General features: G+C 47.0%; 1 protein-coding gene across 6 annotated transcripts in view; it reads left to right on the top strand.

The window, feature by feature from the left end:
* Window positions 1-11,572, top strand: part of LOC106752032 — a 103,759-nt gene that overhangs the window by 35,415 nt on the left and 56,772 nt on the right. The window contains exon 1 of one of the 6 annotated variants that reach the window (XM_014633393.1): window positions 1,271-1,444. The exons of the other annotated variants lie outside the window; for them this stretch is intronic. The gene's annotated coding sequence lies outside the window, so the exon portion shown is untranslated. Of the gene's footprint in view, window positions 1-1,270; window positions 1,445-11,572 lie in introns of those variants that run through there. 6 annotated transcript variants of the gene reach the window in all.

Genomic DNA, 11,572 nt, shown 5'->3' with positions numbered 1-11,572 from the left:
CACACGCCAGATTATCTTCATTCTATGGAGAATGTTTGTTTTGTATTATTTCATTTTATTTTAGTTTTTTTTTTATAATGTACTGCTACTTGGATAAATGCCGGTTGGACGGCGAGAGACATTCGTTTTGATGCAGCCTGTACAAAAACGTCAGGTACCACGATAGGATCGCGTTGTGCGAATTCCACGTTTCACGTACCTACCGGCGGCGAGGGCACAAACTCCTCGACCTGCGTTTCTTCTGCCCGGACAAAAGGGCATGAGAGAGACGAGGAGAGCGAAGAAAGAACGATAGAATACGGGAAGAAGAGAGAAGAGGGGAAGAGAAGAGGGGCGAGAGGATGAGGAGAAAGAAGCGAGAGAGAGAGAGAGAGAGGGAGAAGCGCAACATATATATACCAACCAAGCTTCTTGGAGTCTCGAGAGACTATAGTTGGCTATTTTAACGTATCGCGCAGCTGACTTGTTGGAAAAGGGCCGTTGTCGCTTTTCCTTTCGTGGCAAGTCGGAGCAACGTTCTCGCGTCGCGTCACTGAAACACGTTTGGGATATTCGAGTTGATATCTTTTTTAAGCGAATCGTCTTTATGTCCATAAACCCACACTGGAAGTAAAATTATTCCAGAATTCCAGGGAGGTGTGATGTGTGTTCGACGTAGCAGTTGTATTGCACACGACAATTGTAACGCAAAGATAGTGCGATCGCACCAATTATTGGTAACCTCGTTAGTAACCATTCGCAGAGTACATTCACGGTTGAAGGGGACGTTAACCGAACAGAGTAAGCAATTGTTGTTTTTTTTTTTTATAATTTCGGATTTATTGTACATTCCAAGTAGCAATGACTTGATGACATGGCATCATGCTCCACGCTTTAAGGGTTAATCGGTGACAATGTGATTAGATATTGTCTGAGTTCTCTTGATAAGGCATACCACATCTGCCGTCTGCATGTTATAGATTATAAACCGGATGAAAAATCATCCATTGGCCATCTGTTGTCTCTCCTTCCCTCTTCTCTTTCTCCCTCTCTCTCTCTCTCTCTTTCTATTTGATAATTATCCTACTTTCTTCATAGTCGCGTCTCATAAATAACTCCTTAACTTTCCAAGTTAAATCAATGTGCAAAATCCATATTTATGCATTTCTTTATTATAATTGGTCATAATTATGCGTTAGAGCCTCTAATAAACGTCACTCCGTCTTTCTACCGCCGTGTCGTTCGCATATTCATCGAACGTTTTTAAACCGGGATACGACTGACACGACAGTGATTCAGATCGATCCACGTAGTGTAGTTTAACGAGACGAGAAGTGGTTCGCGTGCTGAAATACGAGGCTGGTCGGCGTTGGTGAGCTTTCCGGAAACGAGGCACCGACTGATACACCACATCGTTCACGAGTCTCTCATGAGCCGGTTTTCAGCAGCTCGACGAACAGCATAGGTATGCCATCGGATTTCTCTCTCTTTCTCTGTTTTCCCCCTCATCACACACACGACCGTCCGTTGTAACTACGTCAATTCCCAATGTCACTTACATCCTTCGAACAGCGGATTCGAGATATTTCGAATCTTTTATAAATAACAAAGCTGCGCGTGTGTATATATATATATGTATGTGTGCGTGTATGCATGCGTGTTGCGTAATTATAGATTTCCACTGTGAGAAACATATATATGCTGTAGATCGGATCTCTTAGGACAGTCTCTAAATTCTTGTCGAAGAAGAGATACAGTCGGCGGAAATTTTAACGCGTTTATATATAGAAAGAGTTCGGTGAGAAAAACGAGAAATCTCCGCTATGAGTCTTAGATATAAAGTTTTAAAGCAGCGTAGTTATACTTCCGTCGCTGCATTCCTTTCTTTTTGTAAGAAATTTCGTTTCAAATTTACCCCGCTGCATGGACAAAAAATTAGTCTTATCAAGAATAGGTATTCTCATACATAAGAAAGAATATCATAATTTTTTAAGAAAATGTTTAGTCTTGATTGAATTTGCATTGATGCAAGTATTAATTGAACTCAAGTTGAATTGAATTCAAGACTATTCAAGACAATTCAAATCTTCTAAGAATATTATAATATTCTTGCATATATATGAGAATATCTATCTTGATTTAAAATTACTTTATTTCTATGTGTTCACTCATATTTTTGGTTCTCTTCTATTTTTTTTTTTGTGGCTCTTCTTGGAACTGAGCTATCCGACTTGTTCTCGGAAACGATGTGCTGTAGCTATTCTTTCTCTTAAATCATATAGAACGCGAGAAATTTAAGTCTTACTCATATCTGAACAGTCTGAACAATTTCCGAGTACAATTTCTGCACTTGAATTTGCACATTCGAGAGTGATTGATTTTCGAAAAAAATCGGGAGACTGCACAATTGAATCATTTCGAAGATCGAATGGAACACGTATCTGAGTTAGATGGGCGATTTTCGATATCGGAAAACTCTGTCCAAAGTCTTTTTCAAGAACATCCAAAATTCCCCGAATCTTTTAGAACGGTTGGACGACGACCCTTTGGTTCAAAAGATGACCGAAAATTCCTGCTTCGATAAAACGCTTTAACCGGGATGAAAAGCTGGGAAGGTACTGGGAAACGAAACAACGTTCTTTTCAAACTTGCCTCCCTTTTCTCCTCTACCGAATCCTTCGTCAACATCGCGGATGACATCACGTAGGATCTCTCGCCCCCCTAGTTTGCTACGCGTAGGTCAGGTTGCATACCTGTGCGAATGTTTCCGCGATGCACGCTTCTCTCGCGTGTACGGCGTATGGGAGAAAGAGACGCGAAAGCGTGCCGTTCGGAGAGAAAGAGAGACGTCGACTATTCCCGCGGGAACGACGGAGAGAGGAAAGGAAGGCGCGAGCGAGAAGGGAACAACGTGTGCTGCGGTTCACGGGTAGAGCGTGATAACGCCCGTACGGATGACTGAATGGGTCGTACGTGGACTCGCGGGTTGGTGGGACGGGAGGGGTCAACCGCGGCGGCCAATCGTACGCTGAGTTTTGTCGGTGCGTGGCGTTACAGAGGCAGAGGGAAAAAGGTGGCGGGATTCAACACACGTGCGTACGGCAGCTACTCTACGCTGTGCGTTCACGCAGTCCTGCTGCCGCGTATACGTCGACCGTGCGTCATATGTGCGTGCGTGCGTGCGCGTATATATGTGAGCACCCGTATATTCGTCGACTCGACGACGTCGACCACGGCCATGCACGCTCTACGCATACGTATCCGCGCGCTTATGTGTGCGGCGGTACCGCGTGCGCGCGGACAGGAAACCAGCTGTGCGAATCGATCGGTCCCCTCTGCCATTCGATTTTTTTCTTCCCGACGATGCTAGGGGCGATAGGACGTCGCGTGACGCGATTGATCCGTCTGAGATAGGGGGGAGTTTTTAGTCATGGGGCTGAGAATTATGCGGAACTGTACTGACGAATCGCGCAGGGTGGAAAAGCGGCGAATTCGTCGAAATCGATATTTCGTGCGTAGTAATATGTTTCGTCATAGACGCGCGTGTGACTTTTCCCTTTTCCTTTTCCCCCCCCTCTCTCTCTCTCTCCCTCTCTAATATCTTTTTTTCTAAATTATTGTTTGATGCAATTTTTGGACCGCTGGTACGTTTACAATAGATTATGAGAGAGAGAGAAAGAGACGGAGAGTAAAACGGGAAGTATTTTATTCGAATCTCCAAGAGTTCTAATGTAGAATTATAATAACATTTATAAAATCTATTATGTAAAATGTGTACGTATGTGTTACCCAATTGTTATACGAATGTCAATTAATTACACGATGCGAGCATCTGAGCCAGATAGAAGACAATAAGAGCATAGAAGGCTACGTAGATATTAAATGCGTTAAAATACAATAGAATATCAGAGGTCGCGCTTTGCAGTTATTACCGGGCCGTGTAATGTGCGTGTCTATTCCCACGCGCGTCCGTGATCTCGCCGATTGAAATTTGTCGGGTAAGTATTTTCAACTCAAGGATATACACGGCCCCATGAAACGCTAGTAGCTGTCTTATTATCCGTTTACGAGGATACTGCACCGCCTTTCATTATATACTCATTTTGATTACNGGGGGGGGGGGGAGACGTAAAGGATCGTATCGTATATCTGGCTAGTGGAATTTTATGATTCGCTGACGATGGATACGGCGACGGTGGGACTGGCGGATAGTGGCGGATAAACGGGTCTAACAAGCGAGACTGTAAGCCGACTATGAACGGTAGTGGAGGGAGAGAGCCGCGTTTAAAAGAACCATTGACACAGTCGCAAACAAGCGCGGTGCGTTTCTTTCCTGGCGGCGTTTGTGCGCGGACGCGTTTAATTACGATAATATAATGCGGTATCTAACATGCATTCCGAAAACAAAGCTGTTTATTAGTTGGTTTGACGTAACAACGCGTATTCAGCGTGATTTGTACAGTGAATGTGTAATACCACGAGGTTTATTATTATTACACGGCTGTTAAATTGCAATGAAAAAATAAAAAAAAAGACTGGATACGCGAGTATTATTAACGTTATTAAGCGGCCGCTCCGGCGTGGCAAGAATATATAACGCGGGACGGAGGTTCCAGGAGCGATTCGCGCTATCCGACCCTGCGAGAAAAGGGCGAGGCCTTGATCCACGGCGACCCGATGGAATGTTCCGCAAGATCGAGAACTTGAATCCGCCCCGTCTCGAAAACCTGTTGCATTTTAGCGGCAGAACCGATTCTCCGAAAATCAGCTTGGCTACGGCAGCGGAGCATACATTTCTAATTCAGAGAGAGGGAGAGAGAAGCCTTTTCTCTCTCTCTCTCTCTCTCCCTCTCTCTCCGCACCGGGAGACTCGGTGCTACGGATTTTTTTATTAGCGACGTTAGTTACCTCACGCACGATGTAAAATTAAAACCAACTGAATTCTTCAAGTCACATTCCCGCTCTACGTTACGAATATGTCGCGATCTATTTCGCGCACCACCACGTGAGATACATTATTACATATATTCTCTTTTACCTCGCATCGTTATCTCTGGAACTCCTTGCACAACGTTCCCGTTCATTAAGGAATATTTCCGAAATGCTACGAACTCGGCTTCTCGTCAGACTCGATTTCTCTGTGTCTCTCTCTCTCTCTCTCTCTCTCTCTCGAGAATCCTCCGAATCTCGCTTACGAGCAAATTCGCGGTGAAGAGATTTTATCGGCGTGTCGAGAGCGCGAAAGAGCGTTGTGTGCGGAAATGCATGTAAGAAGACACCGCAATCGGAGAAATCGATCGATCGCGAACGAGAGTTCATCCACTGACTATAGCCGACCGCGAGTGACGTGCGACTTGCTTACACAGATGGTTGACACGAATAATAGCGACTACGACGACGACGACGAGGAATAATAATAAAAAGAAACGGGCGGCGCGACGCTTCGCGTAGCACTTTGCATTAAATATTGAGTGCAACCAGGTTCATCCGCGGGACAGTGGAGGAAGGAAGAGGAAAAGAAAAAGGGAAAAGGGGGGGGGGGAAGGTAGACGATAGTGTCAACGAACACGCGCTTACACGTGCACTTTTCTAATTACGGCGCATTTGTACGTCGACAAAGGGGATCCGCATCGCGGGTCGAGCGAGCGGTGGGCGTCGTTGAACAAGTTGCCGTGCATAATAACGCATGCGTGCGCACCGGTAATTCCGTACCGGTACGCGGTAATGCGCTATGAATAATGCGTCGGAAAAATTGAATCTTTCGCGGACGGTAAAAACCGCGGACGAGCGTGGCCACGCGATTACGTTTGACGCACCGCCCACGCTGTACGAATATAAGCGGTCGTTGAGAGGAAACAGCGGTACAAGTCATTTTCCCCCTCGTTTCGGGTGACGTAAGGAAAGTTCGCGAAAGCACCCGGTGTAAAACGAGTTGCGTTATCGAAGTAGTTTTTTTACGATTCTCTGTAAGCAGAAAATAGTGGAAGAGGGGGGGGACGGACTTTATACTTTACATCCTCCTAAAATAACTTCTCGCCGAATATAATACAAGTCAGACTTTTATTTTTATTGACATATGCCATTATTTTACCCCGGCGAAGACTGTATTAGTGTCCGAAGGAATACGGTGGTTGGTGATACAATCGTTGAAGAACTAACTCTCTGAGGGAAAGGGCTCTCATATATTCGGATATGTGACTATCCGGGTATCCGAGATCCGTTTTGATCCGAAAAACTCCAAATTACACTATTTAGTCCATTCGAATAATCCAAATTATTCGGGCCCAATTTCAGAACATAAGAAGAGATCCCCATCCAGAGTCCGAATTCAGATCCGAATTTGGATTTGAATTAAATAAAGAACAACTGATCAATTTAATAACAAAACGTATCGGGAATAATTATTATTCAAACACATGATTAGGGCCGAGAATCATCTCAGGTTAAGTTGTTAAATTGCAGTTGAATAATATTGATTTATTGATTATCAAGTGCATTCGAGAGAGATATAGATTGCTGCGAACGTGTCTATCTGATCGATTCCGCCGCGAACTTAGATCTATCTGGATCTAGATACAGATTCGATGATTCAATTATTTAGGTTTTCCGGAAATCTCGAATCACCGGATAATCCCCGAATTTTTTTAGCGTTACGTTTAATTCGAATATACCTTTGTTCGAATATTTCGAGTGTCGAAATGTACCTTTGTTCGAATATTTCGAGTGTCACGCTGTATTTATCTCGGATACGTTCTTTATATTTATTATTATGTGAAAACTAATCTTATCGATGAGGAAATCTTAATGATAAGACCGCACTTTGTTCTATATTTAAAATCGGAAATTTTGAGAACAAGAATTTTTGTCCCACACATGGTATATAGAGCGTGAAAACTCCCCTGGCGTTACGGATCTGGACTGTGATTGCCATGAAACACAGCCTCGCCGTGGATTCATAATACGACAATTATATTTTATATACGCAACATACGCGTTCATTATATGCGTATATATATACACACACATATATATATATATATATATTTATATGTAGTACAGCGTGAAACAACGCAGCGGACATTCAAGTGTCGGCAGCGCGCGTTTTCATTCGCACGTCGGGTTCTCTCGTATCTCGCCGGGTGTCTTGTTTCGCGCACGACACGTCTAGACATCTCACGTGCACGTGCTTGTTTCGCGGCGTGTTTTTCTAAACAGATTCGCCGGAAACCGGACTTCAACCCGACCGGCCTGGTCCGATTACTTCGCTCGTAATCGAGGAGGATATCGAGAGCTCATGGCTCGAGTAATCTTGAAAGGGAACAGCGATCGAATGCGGCGGACAAGGTCGGAGCGCGCTCGAGCGCTCTAAAGCACGCTTCCGCTCCCGATTCTCCAGTCGTCAGTCCCGGTGGGTGTTCGCGTCGCGAAACCGCGCGTTACTCGCAGTCGAAACAGTATACACGCCCAGGGTCGGATGAGCGTGTTCAGCTTTCCCGTGTAATTCGCGATTCCCCGTTATTTCGCGCTGTTTTAGATCAACGAGTGACACAGTGAAGCACGAGGAAAGGGCGAACGTCGAAAGTTTCAAGTTTCGAGGGAACCGCCTCTTCATCATTTTTCCGCGAATTTCCTCAGTTTTTCCCCATCAACGGCACTAAAAATTCGTTCGGGAAAATTCACGTGCGTTCGGTTTAAACCCCTCCCGCCACATTTGCCTGTTTTCCCCGCGAAGGAGACGAAAAGGTCCGCGGTGAAATATGTTTTTCCGAAAAACTTTGAAAGTATAGTTGAGAGTTTCAATCGAAATATCCTCGCGCAAGCTCGGAGGATCCACGTTGGGATTACGTATTTAGAATATCGAGAAATTACAAGAGTAGAGTATCGATCGAGTCCTAAAGGAGAAAATTTTTAATTGGACGGACTCCCGCCGAAGTTCGAGACACGAATAAGGGCCACTGAAAGGCCGCGATGGTCGAAGTTGTTTGCGATATTTCGTGCTGCCGAATAGCGACGGTAATTTTCCAGCCGAGCGCAGCGCTCATAGTGCGGACGCTTGCCGATCAGCCGCTCGCCAAGCTCGAGGTACGTCGTCGAGGAATGTGCTCGGATCGCTCCGCCACCGGAAGTTCCCGCACTCTTTCCCGCACGAGCTTTGAACTCACGGTAGACACGGCTGAGAGACGAACGGCGGGAAGAGGAGGACGAGAAAGGGGCTGAGAGAGGGGGAAGGTTCAGGTACATCGTTCGGTACGCGATATTCGCGAGATCCTGGAGAGAGAGAGAGAGAGAGAGAGAGAGAAGACAAGCCGCGTGTCGTCCTCTCGAGTTCCGGCGAAACTCAAGCCGGCATAACATTCGACTCGACCGGCCGCACGAATAGAGTTTCCTGGTATCCGAGAGCGAAACTTCCCGAAGAAACTGCAGAAATATTTGTAGAACGTTAACCCCTCGCTCCTCCGCCATCGTCGATGTTTCTTCGGCGTCGTCGTCGTCGCTTTTGAAGATCCGCGCGAGTTACGCCGCGCGGAAACTTTATCGCGATGTTTTTCGCGCTAGCCTAACTCGCGAGGAAATTCGACGAGACGCGCTTTGTACCGCTCGAGAGTGTGAAAATTTACTCACCTTCGCACGATGTGTTCAGCCGAACACATTGGTCGGTCTGATTTCGAGTCTCGTCTGTGGGATAAATTCGTTTAATCAATGACAAAACCGCCGCCCATTTTCAATTCGAAGCGGTATCGCGGGATTCATCCATCGAAACGTCTAACGATGGAAACCCAGCCGCGCGTCGCGAGCCTGTAATTTCCGCCAAGAATAAATCAATCTTAGATTAGCCACAGTCCACGACTGCGAGGAACATTCCGTTGCTCTAGAAGAGAGCGTCTATAATAATGAATTGTGGAGGTCGCTCGATGCAGTCGGCGGCGAGTTCACCGAGAAAGAGAGAGAGAGAGAGGGGGGCTGACATTATCGTGTGCTCTATTATTCTGGGCTGCTTATATCTGGCGACGAAAACTCTAGTTCGCCTCTGTGTATCACCGACGCGCTAAAATAATGATTTTATCGCGCGATTCCATGTACTAGAAACATAAATTCTGCCTTTTATCAGTCGTACATTGAAAAATGAATTTAGTTGGCTCTAACTGACAATGGACACGACCAATTGTCTTTCGGCTGAAAGAAACAAAATTTCTAGTTTTCATAAACCAGAAATTCCTTCGACCAAAACGCGTTTGCTTGTCCATTGTCAAGTAAAAAAAAAAAAACAGTTTTTATTTTCATCTAGTCGTGCCATTTTTACTAGTTGCGTCTGTTTTATCCATTTTTTAAAGTTAAGCTCGTCAATGAGTACTCAAAGAAAAGAGAACCATACTTGACTTCTTGAACGATCGTGAAGAACTTCAGTGCTATTTATATTTTTCTAATCGTGTGTCAAACTTTCACCTCCATTTCCCTCGAAACGTACTCCATGTGGATTAAATCTTTCTTGCATAATTGGCCAATAGCCTTTCAGGTTGTTCCTCATTGACGCTGTGTAACATCTCGACACGCGTTTGTCACGCACTTCTCCCGCTTCGACTCCCTCATTTCGCTCGGAGAATGAGAATATACACAATTTTCCCCGGTCTTTCTTTTTTTTTATGATAACCTGCGTCGATGAATAAAGATGCGAACGGAACTCGCGCGGAATCGCCGGGACAGTATTGGAAACTTTAATAAGAGAGCGGAAGGTTTTCGCAACGTCGGCTTTCGGCCGCGGTTCGACTTGAGCGCGCGCGGTCGGACGGTTTTTGTTGGCGGCTAAATTGCGAAATGAATTTTATCCAACTTCATCGGCTACCGCTGACGCCGTCGCCGCCGTCGACACCGTGCGACACGAACCTCAGCTTCTCGGGCGAAGTTTCACAGAAGTCGTTCCTCGTGGAAGCGCGCGCGGAAATGCGAGAGACGGCGACCGCACTTCGTTACTCGGAAACCACCTCGGATGGTAATTTCGCGAGGACGGACTGAAAATCCTCTAGTCTACTCTCTCTCTCTCTCTCTCTCCATCTGTACGTGTGTCCTTTTTTTGCCCGGGCCCTGGTTCCTGGGGCGGGCGAAACGTACGACGCGGCGGGAGCCCCGAAGCGCATTATTCTTCGGAGGAGTGGGATATATTAAGATGCAGTTTTCATATCTCGCTTATGAACGGTTATAAACACGGAACGGATGAATAATGCGTCTGTTACCGTCCAGGATCTTATACAGAGTTATTTAAGAGTGCATCGTGACGTGGTGGCGCGACGACGAGAGATCGGAGCATAAACAAGCTATATTTGAAGACGGGGAAAATAAATGTCAATCAAAAGGAAACGAGCGCGCGCGCTGTGTGCCAAGGTATCAGGTATGACAACACCTTGCTGATAGTCCGATGGTTCTTTTCCCGCTGTGTATCTTTTATTATACGCGTTTCGCCATTGTACGCGCGGCGATGTCGGTCATTGTACACGCGAGCGAAACAGAACGGTGCCGACCACGTTGGATCGCGTCGACTGCGTCGTAACGCGGACATAATTGCCGAGCGGTAAGCAACCGGTTGCGGCCTTCCCTCGTCGCGCGGAATTCGCGATAACGCGGCGACGTGTCCGAGCGAGCCGTCGTTTATAGACTTTGCGCGAAAATGCGAGGGAGGAAGGAAGGAAGGAGAGAAAGAAAGAAAGAAGGAAAGAGAAGACAGACAGACAGACGGGAGAAAGGAAGAGAGAGAGGGAGAATCGAGAGCTCGTATACGAGAGAGCGGAATATAGCCGCGCGCTCCCATCATATTGGAAATTCTTCGCCGCGATAGCGACGATATATCTACGTTGCACATCCGAGCGTGTACAGCAAAACACCATAGGAGAGACGGGACAACGAAGAGTTAAAAAGTGGAAGCGGGAGGTGGAGGAGGAAGAGAGTAGACGGAACAGAAGGAGGGGGAGGACGAGGAGGACACAGAGAGAGGTGATGGCGGTGGTGGTGGCGGAGGAGGGAGAGGGGGAGGTTTTTACAAAAAGTCAGGCAGAGCGGCCCCTTTCGTCGACGCGACCGACGGCGGCGGAGGCGCGCGGGGAGAACCGAGGGTGGCGAGCCGGCGCGGGGGGTGGCGGCGGGCGGCGGGGGAGGGCGGACGACCTCGGCGATGATACGACAAAAAATCAGATGCACGGCCATTGGCTGTTCTCAATTCGAATTATTGGCTTCCCCGGTCGCCGTTCGTCAGACTCTCCCCGACCTTCTCGATACTCGCTCTCTCTCCTTCGCGCTCCCTCCTTCTCCGTCTCGCCCGACTCTCCCTCCCCCGCTCCTCTGCTCCTCTCACTCCGTCGCCGCCGTCTCCTCCGTCGAGCCTCCCTCGCCGCCGTTGCTCCCCTTCTCGGGGGAATGGGCGCCGGCGAGAAGGGCCGAAAAAACTTCGAAAAAAAATCCAATTTCGTTGCCATGGTGACCGGCGTGCGTTGACTTTGATAAAGATCCCCCGAACGAGCCACCTCCGCCGCCACTGCCGCCGCCCCCTCTTCCTTTTACTCCGTCTCGTGCTTCGTTCTCTTCGTCCTCCGCTTCTTCCATCCCC

This window comes from Dinoponera quadriceps, unplaced genomic scaffold, assembly GCF_001313825.1.
Source record: "Dinoponera quadriceps isolate SergipeBrazil2010 unplaced genomic scaffold, ASM131382v1 scaffold424, whole genome shotgun sequence".
Taxonomy (NCBI): Eukaryota; Metazoa; Arthropoda; class Insecta; order Hymenoptera; family Formicidae; genus Dinoponera; species Dinoponera quadriceps.
Note: the sequence above shows the minus strand (reverse complement) of the source record. Positions and strands in the feature narration are given on the sequence as shown.